The following is a 15836-nucleotide window of genomic DNA, read 5'->3' on the forward strand; positions in this document are numbered from 1 at the left end:
CTGCCTCCCACGCCCACCCGCGCGCACGCGCGCCGCGCGAGCCCGAGGCAGCGGGGCGGGGTCCCCCGGCGGTCGCCAGCCCCAGCGCGCCAGCCCCGGCGTGGGTGGGCGTGCGCGGCGCAGGAACCTCCCGCAGCCGGTCGCGCCTCGGCCGGGAGGGCGAGACCCGGCGCGCGCGGGCGGGGCGCACGGAGCGGGAAGTGCGACCGCATCGCCCCGGGGCCTGACGCGGACCTCCACCCGCCTCTGCAGGCGCCTCAGGGGGTCCCGGTTTCCTTAAGCAGCGGCTGTGGCCAACCTCGGCGCGCAGGACCGCGAGGCCGGGCAGCCGCGTGTGTTGTCTTTCCTGAGTTACTCCTGAGCGTTCCCGCTTCCCAGCCCCGGGAATACCGGCGGCACTTCTCAGCCCGGCGGCCGCACAGCCCCCCTCAGAAAAGCGGCTTGACGGTGGCTCCGGGGCGCGCTGCAGTCCTGCGTTTGCGCCGCTAGAGGGAGAGCCTCCTGGGTTCGGGCCCGAGCGAGCCGGCCGCGTCGGCAGCCCTCCCGGGAAGCTGCCCGGTCCTGAGGGCGAGGCCAAAAGCCTCTCTCTTCTGATGCTTGGAAGTGCCCGGCTGGGTTTTCTGCCCGCTTCTCGATTCTGGTTGGTCAGAACTTGAAGCGTATTGGGGGCCGGCTTAGGGCATCAGCCCCAGATGTGGCTGGGAGGGAGGGGACCTTTGCATCAGGGAGCAGGTGGCAGGTGCTGTGCGTTAATGAAAAACAGCGGGCGGGACAGGCCTCGGGAGACCTGGGTCCTGGCGCCAGCTTCACCTGTAATTGGCGGTACAGTATGAACCAAGCCACCCCCCCTCTTCGGGACGGATTTCTCAGTAATAATAAGTTATATTTGCACACAGCCTTACGGTTTGCAAAGCCTTTTTCGTACGCTTTCTCATCTAGTAAAACGGAGATGAGCCTTGGTTATCCAGATCTCTTGGGAAATGGATCTTTTACCACACCGTGTTTCCGTATTATTTTAAGCACAATGCCTTGAGAAAAATCGGGGGGCGGAGGCAGAAGCATTCCTGGAAGCTTGTGCTTTAGCTTTAAAATTCATATGAATTTTGCATTCTACTCCATAATGAATCTTTTATTTTTGCTTTAATAAAGAAAATAATAGCTTCTCCCTTGTCAAAAAGATCTTGTAGTGAACTTGAAATATTTACCAGGAAGATGTAGCATGCTTGTGCTGTGACATTACATACTCTTCTTTTTTTCTTTTTTCCAGTAAATATTTATTGCGCATGTATTCCAGACATGGTCTTTGTTCTCCCAGAGCTCACAGTACCCTGGAGGAAACAGGTACCAAACAATCAAACTAATGATTAAATGCAACTATGATCCGTTTTCAAATGCAAAAGTGCAAAGGGTTTACAAGGAAACCTAGACTCCAGGATTGAGTAAAGCTCCCCAAGAAAATGACCTTTCAGGTTGCCCAGGAGAGGCAGTAGTGAGACAGGTTCAGGTAGAGAGAAGAAAGTGTGCAGAAGAAGCCCACCCAGGTGGGGTTGAAGTGGAGGGGATGTGACACCAGTTGGAGAGGCAGGCAGTGGAAGCCAGAATCCGCAGGACCTTGTGGGCCATTTTTAATAAGGATTTTATCTTATGAGCCTTGACAGGTCACTGAAAGGCTGTAAGGGTTGGGAGCGGATGAGCATGAGCTCATTTTGTTTCCTGAAAGATTGGTGAGGTAACCATGTAACCGTATGAACACCTGATTCTTAGAGGGCCAGGGTCCAGGTCTGACCTCTTGACACATCCCTGCGTACGCTACTTGGTGAGTCATATGGTGTTTTCAGTTTCTACACTATCCTGCTTTCCTACGTCTCAGTTTTGGGGGGCTTTCAAAGTGCCTCTCTGTAATAGTCCCTTGTTTGTTAATAGTCCCTTGTTTTAACCTGCTAGGGTTTTAGGAAGGAAGTTAAGTATTGTTAGAATTTCAGGCTAGGGGCACCTGGGTGGCTCAGTGGGTTAAAGCCTCTGCCTTTGGCTCAGGTCATGGTCCCAGGGTCCTGGGATTGAGCCCCGAATCGGGCTCTCTGCTGAGCAGGGAGTCTGCTTCCCTCTCTCTGCCTGCCTCTCTGCCTACTTGTGATCTCTGTCTGTCAAAAAAAAAAAAAAAAAGAATTTCAGGCTAAATAAGGGGATCTAGGTTCCGAGGGAGATTCTTTCCTCTGCATAGACTTGCTGCCATTTGGTTTCTTATCTCAGAGATCTTTCTGCTTATCTTCTCCTTTTGCATTGTGTTTCCAGGGAGGCAAAGTTCCTGGATGCGTGAGTGAAAGATACATTATTGCTTTAATAATACCATCCCCTCAAATCTTGCATCACAGGATTTTTGTGCAAATGAAAGAAAGTGTGTAAATTACTTTGTGAAGCATTAAGTGCCATTTGAATGAAAGTAATAACTGTTATAATGGCTGCTTAGAGACCTTCAAAACTAATTAGTTACCAAATCTTAATATTCGGAAAACTCACTCCTTCCTCATCCCCCACCCTCCCACAAAAGACACAAATGTATTTATCCCTCATGCACAGCACAGATTGTCCTCCAAAGTGCTCATGCTACTCTTTGTGCCTTGGCCGGCAGGAAACTAAAAGCCCAATTTGCAGGTCATTGTAGGAAATGAGTGGATTCACAGTGCATTCATATCGATGTCTTAGTGCTTCCTTTGGTCTTGCTCTTTTATTCTATCTGCGGGTTTTTCTATGCCTGTTTTATTGGCATTTTCCTAATTTCTTATAGGTATTCTTATAAGCCACTTCAAATATATGGCTTACCTACGTTTAACAAGGGTATTCAGTATTTCAGAAGGCAGCGTATAAAACAACGGCAACCTTCCAGCCATTGTACCAGGTAGCTACTATAGACACTATGCCAAGTGGCTGGGGTTCAAGTTGAAGCCTTGACCGCCATTGCGTGTGGATCAGAAGTCTGTGCCTACCAGTTTAGAGCCTTGTATTACAGGCAAACTCATTTGTCTCCCACTGGCTCATAGGTAATTTCCTTTGGTGTGATCTCTGAGGTCCCAAACTCCATCACCCTGCCCGTACCAAGCACTTTTTGTCATTTGGTAAGAGGGGACGGATCCATGAACTTTTATTCATTAGGTTTCTTTTTCTCAGCAAAGACCTGAAGATTCCAGGATTCACTAAATTCATTCACACTTCACAAGGATGTGACCATGTCTTCCAACCTTTGGTATGACTCTGGACAGCCGCAACTAGAAATATCTCTTCTGGTAGTGGTAGATACTCTTCCTTGATTTCAAGTTCCTTAGTGATTACCTTCCTTCTCTCTCAGTCCTCAAGTTTAAGTCTTTTTTTTTTTTTTTTTAAGATTTTATTTATTTGAGAGAGAAGAACACAAGTTGGGGGAGAGGTTTGTGAGGGGCAGAGAGAGAGGGAGAGGCAGACTCTCCACTGAGTAGGGAGCCTGATGCAGGGCTCTACCCTAGGACCCTGAGATCATGACCTGAGCCCAAGGCAGATGCTTAACCCACTGAGCCACCCAGGTGTCCCCTCAAGCTTATGTCCTAGGAGCTGAGGGTATATGCAAAACAAACACTCATTGGCCTTTGGGTAAAGAGTTTTTTCCTTGAGGATTTTAAGATTTTATTTATTTATTTATCTGATAGAGAAAGAACAGGGGAGAGGCAGTGGGAGAGGGAGAGAGAGAATCTCAAGCAGACCCCACATCCAGCATGGGTCCTGACATGGGCCTTGATCCCATGATCCTGAGATTATAACTTGAGCCAAAGTCAAGAGTCAGACACTTAGCCAACTGAGCCACCCAGGTTTCCCTTTCTTGAGGATGTTAGTTCTGCTAACATTGGGTAATCCAGAGACCTTTGTAATCCATGGAATAGTCATTTTTGTCACAGAATTTTAAATGTGTGAACAAAATGAACAGTTATGAAGTGTACAAGTCCTAATCTTTAATACATTTGCTTTTATATACTGACTCTTGTTTCACCAGCTTTTTCTCTAGACATAAATTCTGCCTTGGCTTCAGGTAGGTCCTCTTCTTTTCATTGTGTTCCCCAGACAGGTCAGGAGGCCCCCTCTTTATTTTTCATGACTCCCATTCAGTGTGACCTTGAATGAGTTGATCCAGAGCTGTGTGTCCCATGGCTGTGCTTATGTGATGCATTGGAAGGCACTCTGGGGCCACATAGACTATTTCTGCCTCTGAAAATGAAGTTTCTGAGGGAGGAGTGTCATGGCAGTGTGTCGTCTTTTTTAAGTGGTCGTCTGCCTATCCCCGAAACCAGCCTCCACAGTGAGTGGCATGGCGCCCACTCCTGGAGCTGGGTCAGTCCTCCCCAAACCACATGGCTGATGGAGGAGAGAGTGAGACCTAGGGACCACACAGAGCAGGAAATGGACAGAGGCCAACGGAAACACCAACCACTGTGTTCATCTCAGGCTTATAATGGTGAAAGATGAGAAACCTTCACCTAAATATACAGGAATAAGGGAACTGATACATCCTTACAGTGTTACAGTATACAACTGTTAAAGATACCACATCCACAGATTTTTTTTTTAATAAAGTTTTAAGTTTCCATCTTCGCTGAAAAACTCCAGATAGGAAATGGTATGGTCAGTTGATTACAACTATTAAAAAGTACACAGAAAACAAGTACGTCAAAATGTTAGTAATGGTCCACTCATTTGGTGGTTAAAAAAAAAATTCTACAATGTACAATGACCTTGACAATGTTATTGAATAACCAAGATTATTAAAAATGTGGCTTGTAAAATTAACGTTACCACCGGATGCTGTAAAAATAACTATTGGGTCACTTTGCATTCTAAAGCATTTTTTTTTTCCAGATTTTATTTATCCTTCCTGGCTTATTTGAAATACTACATTCTTCAAGAAAACATTCTCATGTTATGTTGCTTTCACAGGTGTATCTTATTGTCTGAAAATTTGTGACATTATCAGCCTTACAGCCTCTATGCAATGTCAGGATATAAATAGACAAAAATTGATAAAATGGTTTGTTCATTCCATTTTACATCTGCCTATACACTTGGTTGTTTCCCAATTTATTTCACTAAAAAAATAACTGAATATTATGGTCATGTGGTAGAAATGCCATAATATATTGATATGTTTAATTCATCCAGCAAACTGAGAACACTTTAATCAGGAGAAAATATGGCTGTTTGTATTATATATATACATATATGTATATATATAAAACATTACAACCAGGAGTGTATTTCCTTCAAAATAAGAAACTGTGAAATTAAGTCCTCAGCAATTTCAGAATTTTTTTTTCTCTCAGTATGTGTTTTCTACAGATTCATGGCCCTTTACCATCTTATTAATAGCGAAATGGTAGTAAACACCAGTGTTTAAGGAAGATGGACAGGGTAAAAATATAAAATTGATAAAATTCTAATAACCAGTTTTCTTCTTTTACCGATTCATAAACCAAGACATAGCCTACCATTATCCATTTTTGGCAGGAGATACCTCAGTTCTGTTTCTAGAATAGGACTGACATACGGAAGCATAATTTAAAAACACTGCTCTGTTCCTATTTTCTGATAGGCATTTTGTCTCAGGTACATTGTATTACCTCCCAGACCAATTCACGGGACTTTCAAGAGGAGGAACCCAGTGTCAAGCACCTAGCTTATCACAGAGTACCTACTCTATTTGTTGGTTGATGATACATTTACTAACTGTCCTTCCCATTACTCCAGTTGGGTTGTTCAAGATTATCAAAGTGATTTGCCTTTAGAAAGGTTTCTTTTTCCTTTGTTACTATTTTTTTTTTTAAGATGTTGCTTATTTCCTTGAGAGAGAGAGAGAGAGCATGAGCTGGGGGGTGGGGGCAGAGGGAGAAGCAGGATCCCCCCGCAAAGCAGGAAGCCCCATATGGGCTCGATTCCAGGCCCCCAGGATCATGACCTGAGCTGGAGGCAGACACTTACCCCACTGAGCCACCCAGGTGCCCCCTTTGCTACTATTTTTGCAAGCATTCAGTACCTTTCGAAAAAAGTTAGGTATCTCTATTGGCTCAAAAATATGGAGCCCAGGTAGGCCTTTAATAGGAAATAAAACCAGTGTGAGCCATTTTTATCAGACCTTCATCAGTTTTGCCAGCCAAGAGAGATCGTCTCTCTCTCTTCTTCCCTCTTTCTCTCTCTCATACACATGCATACACACCAACTGGGATGAAAAAAAATGGACAAAGCAGGGTCTGGCCAAACTGTGTTTTCATTTTTGTTGTTGTCAGTGTTTGCTAGGCTAAATACTGTGTGTTCAGGAAATGAGGTTAGTTCTCTCTCTTCTAGAACTCAAATTTATAGTTTAATGAGCAGCGTTGTTGTTTTTTTTTTTCCTTCCTTAAAAAGACATTTTGTTTCCTAATTGTAAAAAAATATTATGGCCCCTAGCTTTGATGGTTTCCGTTTAACCAAAAAGCTTTAAAGTGTCTCCCAGGCAAGAAATATATGTACTTTAAAGCACTAGGGTAGACAAATGCATTTGCTTCCAGAAAAATAATAGAGATCATCTTCCTAATGGATAAACCTCTGAAAATGGAAAAGAAACAATGGAGGGTCTTTGAATTTTTCTGTGAAACAGAAAACTGACTTTAAAAAAGGGACATATGTTAGTGTAACTTAGAAAAAAACACTATCTACTTTTCTTTTATACCTCAAAGACACTCCTCTTTCTTCTGCCTTCTCCTCCAAACTCATATCGTTTTATTAAATCTGACTGTGGAGATGCTTCTAAGTTAGGTCAGTTTTGCTGTGGACTGAATTTTGAAAGCACATTTTAATTTCGGCATTCATGTAGCCGAGCCCTGCTAAATTGAATAGGGCTGTGGTTGTGTGAACTGCAGGAACTGAAATGGAACCAAGAAATCTGTTACTGGAGAAACCTTTTGAGAACTGACAGATTTTAAGTCACTCTTAATAAGGTCTGATAGGTTAAGGAATAACATGTTCTGGGATTCAGGAAAGCAGCTTTTCACCCTTCTTTGCCATTTGGGAATTATTTTCATCCTCACGCTGCTGCAGACCTATCAAGAAAACTGAATTGAAACGGGTCTCAGTGAGCTGTGTAGCATAAATCTGAAACTTGTGCAACAATAAAATTCTCTGAGTGGGTAGGTAGGACTGTGTTGCTAGCATGTGGCTCAAAGGGCATCAGGTATCATTCTAATTCTGTTCCTAAAGAACAAAGAATAATCCGTTAGGCTTCTGTATGGTCTGCTTAAAAAAAAAAAAAGAAAAGGATGGTTGAGGAATGTTAGCTATGGATCCTGTTGACTGATGCTGAATCTTAATGCAATGGAGAGTTAATTATTTTCCTGAATTCTTCTGTGGATTATTAGTTCTGGGAGAAGACAGCAGTTATTATGTAGGAGAAAAAGACATTCCAGGATCGAATAAGCCTTGAGAACCTTGGAGTAAATGAAGTTCTATAATTTGTTGTTGTTGTTTCATTTTATTTTTATTGCAGAATTCCTGTGAGCCTTTAATTGTGAATTTCCAGGAAGAGAATAGAGATATAAGCTCTAAAATGTTTGGTGTTCCCTTGGCAAGAAATCTTTTGAGGGACAGGCAAGGCTGTGTTATGACTTTTGTGATCCCCATCCTTCAAATACAAATATTAAAGATTAGAATTCTGTTAGTGTAAGGATGAATATATTAATATTATATAACAAAACATTTTCTCTGGCCTAAAAGTCCCCCTTTTTTTTTTTTTTTTTTTTTGCTTCTGATGTTAAAAGAAGTTAAAACATTTTTGTGGGCCCCTAGAAGTATTGAGGACCTCAGGCTTTGTACCTATTCTAAGAGGCGGGTTGGCCATATGGACAGGTGTTCTACTGGAGGAGTGAGTTCTCGCACAAAACCCACACAATGGAATCAGGCAGCACAGTATGGCGATCCTTCAGCGGTCCTGAGATGGTGAGTTCCAGGGTCATTCTCTTCCTTTATGCTGGGGTAGCTGAAGAAAGGAGAGTCTATACACACACACACACACACACACACACACACACACACACACACACACACACACACTATGGCAAGAAAGCCAACTAGGGCAACTCCCCCTGTCATTGATTCTGTGTGAACTCTATCCACCCAGAAATGTTCCCTTAAACTAAAATACTGTGTCTGTTTTTAATGGGTTCAGTGTGAATCTGCACAGGGTTAGATACATGAGCTAGAAAATTGTTACTCGTGTCTACATATGAATCTAAAAATCCTTTCATACTCAGGCCGTCTTTCAAAGGAAGAGTTCCACTGCTTAGATCGATGTCACCAACTTTTACCAGGACTTTCAATTTGTGGTTCTATTATTTTGTCACAGTGAACTCACTGACCAGAAATACTGAGAGAGGAACATTATTAATCCTTCCTTGACAAGTAAAGTAGGGGTAAAGAACTGTGGGTAAGGCTCACAGTGACTTGGGTATGATACCAAATCTGACTTTTTAAGTTATGTTAACCCTATTGTCAAAAATTCATCTTGAAAGATACATTAGTAAGAAGGAATTTTCTATTTAGTCTAGGGATGTTCAACTCCATCGTAGTAGTATTTTGTTTTTCTGTTAAGTGTATATGTTCTCAAAAGCAAATTGCCACGTTTGGCTCAGGGGCTAAGGTAAATAGATCCCAGAAATATACCAACTACATATGAGTATTTAGTACATCATAAATATGGTATTTCAGATTAGTGCAGAAAAGATGGATTATTTGGTGAATGGTTTCAGGCCAACTGATTAGCAATTTGTGACAAGAAGAAACTGGGTCTTCATCTCATACTTTACATCAAAATAAATTCTGATGCTTCAAAAATAAAAATGTAGGGACGCCTGGGTGGCTCAGTTGGTTGGACGACTGCCTTTGACTCAGGTCATGATCCCGGAGTCCTGGGATCGAGTCCCGCATCGGGCTCCCAGCTCCATGGGGAGTCTGCTTCTCCCTCTGACCTTCTCCTTGCTCATGCTCTCTCTCACTGTCTCTCTCTCAAATAAATAAATAAAATCTTTAAAAAAAAAAATAAAAATGTAAAATAATGAAATCATAAAAAATACTTGAAGAAAACATAAATAAATATTATTTACATTCTTGGAGTGGGGAAAATCTTTCTAAGCATGACACAGACCCAGAATTAGAAAATACTGATAAATAAAACTACATTAAAGATTTTCTATACAAGAAATTGAAAATAAAAAGTGAAAAGAAAGCCTTAGAAAATTGTGCAAATAACATAATAAATAAAGCGCTACATTCCTGGATATAAAAAGAGCTTTTACAAATCAACAAGAAAAGATAAACAAATATTAATACAGACAAAGGACTATAATGGCCAATTTCTAGAATTGAACAGAAATGATCAAGAGATCTATGAAGAGATGCTCAACCTCTGTAATAATTAAAGAAATCAAATGAAAGCAATGACAATATTTTGTACCAATCAGGCTGGCTAAAAGGAAATAAACCTTGATAACGTACTCATTGTTGGAGATGTAAAAAAAGACACATTTTCATTATATATTAGCTGTGAATATAAACAACATTGGTAGAGGCCTGCTTAGCAATAAGCTTTAACCCAGAAAATCCATTTCTAGGAATTTATCACACACAAATAATCAAGAGTGATGGGTGTTTACTGTAAAATAGTCAAATATTTCAGACACTTCTGTGTTGTACAAGTACACAATTACATGTATATATTCATTGTAGCATTGTTGATAACAATGAGTTGGTAGTAGGCCATTGGTTAAATAAAGTAGAGTAAACTAAAAGAGGACTATTTTAAACCATTAAAATTAAATTACAAAACAGCATGTGCAGAATGGTCCCATTATTCTTTTTAAAACGTTAGAGATTCATCCAAAAAACTGGGAGTAATATATAACAAACTTTAATAGTGATAGTCACTCTCCCCATCATGAACACCTGTAACTTGTACCTTTTATATCCAGCATTTATTATTTTTGTGTTCTGGAAAGGTAGTTTAAGAAAAAAGCAAACAAAAAATCACCATTAAAAATTTGTGGTAGAATTGTCTTTTTTTCTAAAAGTTTTTTTTTCCTCCTCAGACCCAACTAATCATTAGGTATCTTACAGCATCAAAGTGCCTAGCAATAGCATTTGTGATCAGTTAGCCTTTTTCTGTACACCCGACCTCTATGTGGTGGGCAGGCAGATGGAACTGGAAAAGATGCCACCACTGGCTTAAAATTCATATAAAATTATTTTTTAAGAAGATTTTACTTATCTATTTGAGAGAGAAAGAGAGGGCTTGTGTGGAGGTAAGCAGGAAGAGGGGCAAAGGGGAGGGAGAGAGAGAGAGGGAGAGAATCTCAAGCAGATTCCATGCTGAGCATGCAGCCCAGTGTGGGGCTCAGTCCCACAACCGTGAGATTATGACCTGAGTCAAAATCAGGATTTGGATGCTTAACTGACTGAGCCACCCTGCTCCCCCTGGAATGCTTTTATTAATGTCAGAAACCTGGAATCTATGATGAACACATACCATGGGATTTCCCCAATGCTCTAGACATAGCAGGGATTTGTTTGTCATATTATATATTATAAAGCTGTAATACATTCTCCTTGAGGAAAATTGGGTCCATATAAGAGTTGAAAAAACAAAATTACTATCAGGTCCGCCACCCAAAACAACTACTGTTGTTTTGCATGCACTTTTAAAAATTCTTTTTTCCCCTCTTCATTTTTAAAAATATGTGGTTAGGGGCGCCTGGGGGGCTCAGTCAGTGGAGCCTCTGCCTTTGGCTCAGGTCATGGTCCCAGGGTCCTGGGATCGAGCCCTGCATCGGGCTCCCTGCAGAGTGGGGAACCTGCTTCTCCCTCTCTCTCTGCCTGCCTCTCTGCCTGCTTGTGATCTCTCTCTATCAGATACATAAATAAAATCTTTTAAAAATATGTGGCCATACTGTACAAATAATTTTGTATGTTGCTTTTTTTACTTGGCACATTTATCACATTATTTAAAAAATTCCTTTGTAAACTACTAGAACTGACAAATGAATTAGGCAAGGTCTTAGGATACAAAATAAATATATAGAAATCTGTTGCATTGCTATACAGTAGTAATGAAGTAGCAGAAAGAGAAGTTAAGAAAACAATCCCAGGAGGGCACCTGGGTGGCTCAGTGGGTTAAAGCCTCCGCCTTCAGCTCAGGTCATGATCCCAGGGTCCTGGGATCGAGCCCCACATCAGGATCTCTGCTTAGCAGGGAGCCTGCTTCCCTCTCTCTCTCTCTCTACCTGCCTCTCTGCCTACTTGTGATCTCTGTCAAATAAATACATTTTAAAAAAACAAAAAAACAAAAAGCAATCCCAGGGCACCTGGGTGGCTCAGTCAGTTGAGCATCTAACTCTTAGTTTCTGCTCAGGTCATGATCTCAGGTTTATGGGATAGAGCTCCATATTGGGCTTGGGATTCTCTCTCTCTCTCTGCCCCTTGTCTCTCTCTCCCTCTTTCAAATAAGTAAATAAAATCTTTTTTAAGAAAAGAAAATAATCCCATTTGCAGTGGCACCAAAAATAATAAAATGCCTAGGAATAGACTTAACCAAGGAGGTGAGAGACCCGCATTCTGAAAGCTATAAAACACTGATGAGAGCACTTGAAGATGCCACAGACAAATGGAAAGATAATCCATGCTCAATGATGGGAAGAACAAATGTTGTTAAAATGTCCATACCAAAGGTAATCTACATATTTAATGCATTTCCTATCAAACTACCAACCAGAATTTTTCACAGAACTATAACAAAGTTTGTATGGAACCACAGAAGAACTTGAAGAGCAAAAGCAGTTTTGAAAAAGAAGAAAAAAACTGGAGGGATAATAATCCCAAGTTTCAAGATATACTACAAAGCTACAGTAAGCAAAGCAGTATGGTACTGGCATGAAAAATAGACACATAGATCAATGGAACAGAATAGAGAGCCCAGAAATAATCCTGTGGTTATATGGTCAATTAATTTTTGACAAAGGAGGCAGGAATATGCAATAGGAAAAAAGACAGTCTTTTCAGCAAATGGTATTGGGAAAACTGGACCACTTTCTCATACCATACACAAAAGTAAACTCAAAATGGTTAAAGGACCTAAATTTGAGACCTGAAACCATAACACTGCTAGAGGAGAGCACAGGCAGTAATTTCTCTGACATTGACCATAGCAGCATTTTTCTAGATATGTCTCTGAGGCCAGGGAAACAAAAGCAAAAATAAACTATTTGTATTAGATCAAAGTAAAAAGCTTCTGCTCAGTGAAGGAAACAACAAAACTAAAGGACAACCTACTGAATGAGAGAAGATATTTATAAATGACCTATCTGATAAAAGGTTAGCATCTAAAATATACAACCCAACACTGCCCCCCCCAAATAACCCAGTTAAAAAATGGGCAGAGACATGAACAGACATTTCTCCAAAGACATGCAGATGACCAACAGACACATGAAAAGATGCTCAACACCACTAATCATCAGGAAAATGTAAATCAAAACCACAATGAGGTATCACCTCACACCTGTCAGTATGGCTAAAATCAGAAGCACAAGAAATAACAAGTGTTGGCGAGGATGTGGAGAAAAAGGAACCCTCTTGCACTGTTGATGGGGATGCAAACTGGTGCAGCCACTGTGAAAGGCAGTATTGGAGATTTCTAAAAAAATTAAAAATAGAATGCCATATGAGCTAGTAATTCCACTACTCCATTGTTTACAATAGCCAAATTAGAGAAGCAGCCCAAGTGTCCATAGAGAGATGAATGGATAAAGAAGATGGGTCTATACATAGAAAGGACTATTATGCAGCCATAAAAGAGAATGAAATCTTGCTATTTGGAGCAACATGGATGGATCCATAGAGTCTATTACTAAGTGAAACAGAGTAAGACAAATACTATGATATCACTTATATGTGGAATTTAACAAAACAAACAAAAAAAGAGACAAACCAAACGACAGACTCTTAGCTATGAAGAACAAACTTGATGGCTGGGGTGGGGGATGGTTGTGGGAGAATGAGCGAAATAGGTAAAGAGGATTAAGAGTACACTTACCGTGATGAGCACTGAGCAATGTATAGAATTAATGAATCACTATATTTTAAACCTGAAACTAATATATTATATAACATTATGTATTATAATAGTAATATTATTATTCATATTAATATCATTGTAATTATTATAATGTAATATATAATATAACACTCTACATTAATTATACGGGAATCTTAAAAGTAAAATATAATTAAAATATCTGGCTTGAAACTTTTCCTTATAAACACCATTTTAATGGCTATATAATATTTCATAACTTATCTAATAACCTCCTGAATATCTTGACATGTAAGTCGTTTCCAAGTTTTTCATTAATGTAAATGATGAACACTGTATTCAAGTATGTCAACACTCTTTACACAACAACTAAGTTATTTATTCTTATTTATGCATCCATCCGTCATGAGAAAGAGTGCCTGTTTTATTATACTCTGATTATGAAAGACAAAACTGAAAACATTTGCTTATTTAATAGTTGTAAACTGAAGTCTTATTTTAATTTGCATTTCTTTGCTACAAAGACTCAATATTTTCCTTCCACATCTGCTAACCACCTTGTTTAATTTCTTTGTCCGTGTGTGTGTGTGTGTGTGTGTGTATTCATGGGTGTCTACACTGTGTCTACATCCTTTACCCATTCGTCTACTGGGGTCTTAGTGCTTTTATCAACTTGCAGGAATTCTTCATAGATCAAGGTATTCATAAATATTTTTTATTTGAAATAATTTTAGGGGCGCCTTGGTTGGTAGAGCATCCAACTTTGATCTCAGGGTCACAAGTTCAAATCCCACGTTGGACATGGAGCCTTTTAAAAAAAAAAAAGATAGAAGTGAAATAAACTTATAAGAAATTTGCAATAAAGTGTAAAAAAGTACATTTTTTTAAATCTGTGGCACTCCTGCAAATGTTGCCTTCAACTCATAGTTTATCTTTTTATTGTTAAGATTTAGTATTTTTAAAAAAAATTCTAGTATAGTTAACATACAGCATTCTATTAGCTTAAGGTGCTAGGATTTAGTTTTAATTTTAGACTTAAATTTTGAGTCCACTGGGCATTTTTCTCTGAATTATTTAATCCTTTCCATAATAGTTTTCCCTACTGGAGAGGTTTGAGATTTTCTTCCATTTTTGTCAAGATCTTTTGAAATGGTTTTATGTATTTTGCTTTTATCCTTTTAGCCCACTCAGAAGTATGAGATGAGTATCTGAATTGATTTTTCCCCAAATACTTAATGAGTATTTTCCAGTTTATTAAATAATCTTTCCTGTTGTTGTTGGTTTCCAGTGCCCCACTGATCACATATTAAATTCTTGTACCCAGTAGAACCTGTTTTGTACATGTGTCTGTCTACTTTTATGCCGGTATTGTCTGTATGTCTTAAATTATTCTATTTTTACAGAAGTCTGTTCCCCATTGAGAACATCACTTAGTTGTTTTTTCAAACTTTGCAATCATTTTGTGATGCATTGCTATTGGCATTGAGTTACACATACAAAGTATGATTGACAAATTTACAAAATTCATTCTCTCCATCGAAGAACATGATGTCTCTCCTTTTATAGCTCTCTGCAGTTTTGTGGCATTCTTCATACAGGTCCTCCACATTTCTTAGGAGATTAGAATATATTGTGAATAGAATTTTTTCAGCTGAATTGTATTATGTTTTGAAACTGATTACTGCTGCTGTATTAGGAACAAGCAAAAATGCCGGCTTCTGATAACAAAGAGCCAATTACATATTTATTTTAGGTCTAGAATCTTACTGAGCTTGAATTAATTCTAGAAATTTCATCTTATTATCATGGTTTTTCTAGTATATAATATTGTTCATAAGTAATGGTAATTATGTTTCCTCTTGTCCCAAATGTAGATCTCATTTCTGTGCCATGTATTGTTTGCATTGGCCAGAGTTCTAACTCAGTGTTAAATGTTAAATAATGTGAAAATTTAGACCTGATTTTGTTTCTAATTTTAATGAATGTTTCTGTGAAGAATTATGTGGCTATTGGTTTCAGATAGATTTTCTTCTATTAAGATAATAGCCCTTGAGTCCTTTGAGTTATTAAGTGCTTTTTAAAAAAATCAGGGATAGTCTTTTTTTGGAATAACAAATAATCACAACCATTATTTATTAATTTCATATAAACCAACATGCCACAGAAGTTCACTCAATTAACAAAAAAAGTTCATTGAATTAACCCATTTCTCACTAGAGGTCAAACTGTACACATTTAGATTATACCTTATTTTTTTCTAAAGCAAATGAATTCATGACCACTAAAATATTAACTAGGATAAGTGGCCCGGTTATCCTCAAATATTAAATTAATGTCTGCATGGGAAATAAAACTGTAGGGAGCACGTAAGAGTATACAGAATCTGAAAGATTGAGGGGTAACTATCCTATAAATTTACCCGGTTTTAATCTTCAATTACATTTTTATTTTAAAAAGATTTTTAAAATATAGTTGACATAAAATGCTCTATGAGTTTAGGTGCAAAACATAGTGATTTGGCAATTCCATATATATTATGTAATGTTCCCCTCAATTAAGTGGAGTTACCATCTGTCCCCATACAATATTATTGCAGTATTATTGACTATATTCTCTGTCCTGTACTTTTCATCTCTCTGACATTTTATAACTGGAGGTTTGTACTTCTTAATCCTTTTCACCTATTTTTTTAAAAGAGTTTATTTATTTG

The sequence above is a fragment of the Enhydra lutris genome, unplaced genomic scaffold, assembly GCF_002288905.1.
Source record: "Enhydra lutris kenyoni isolate GAN:26980312 unplaced genomic scaffold, ASM228890v2 scaffoldscaffold33, whole genome shotgun sequence".
Taxonomy (NCBI): domain Eukaryota; kingdom Metazoa; phylum Chordata; class Mammalia; order Carnivora; family Mustelidae; genus Enhydra; species Enhydra lutris.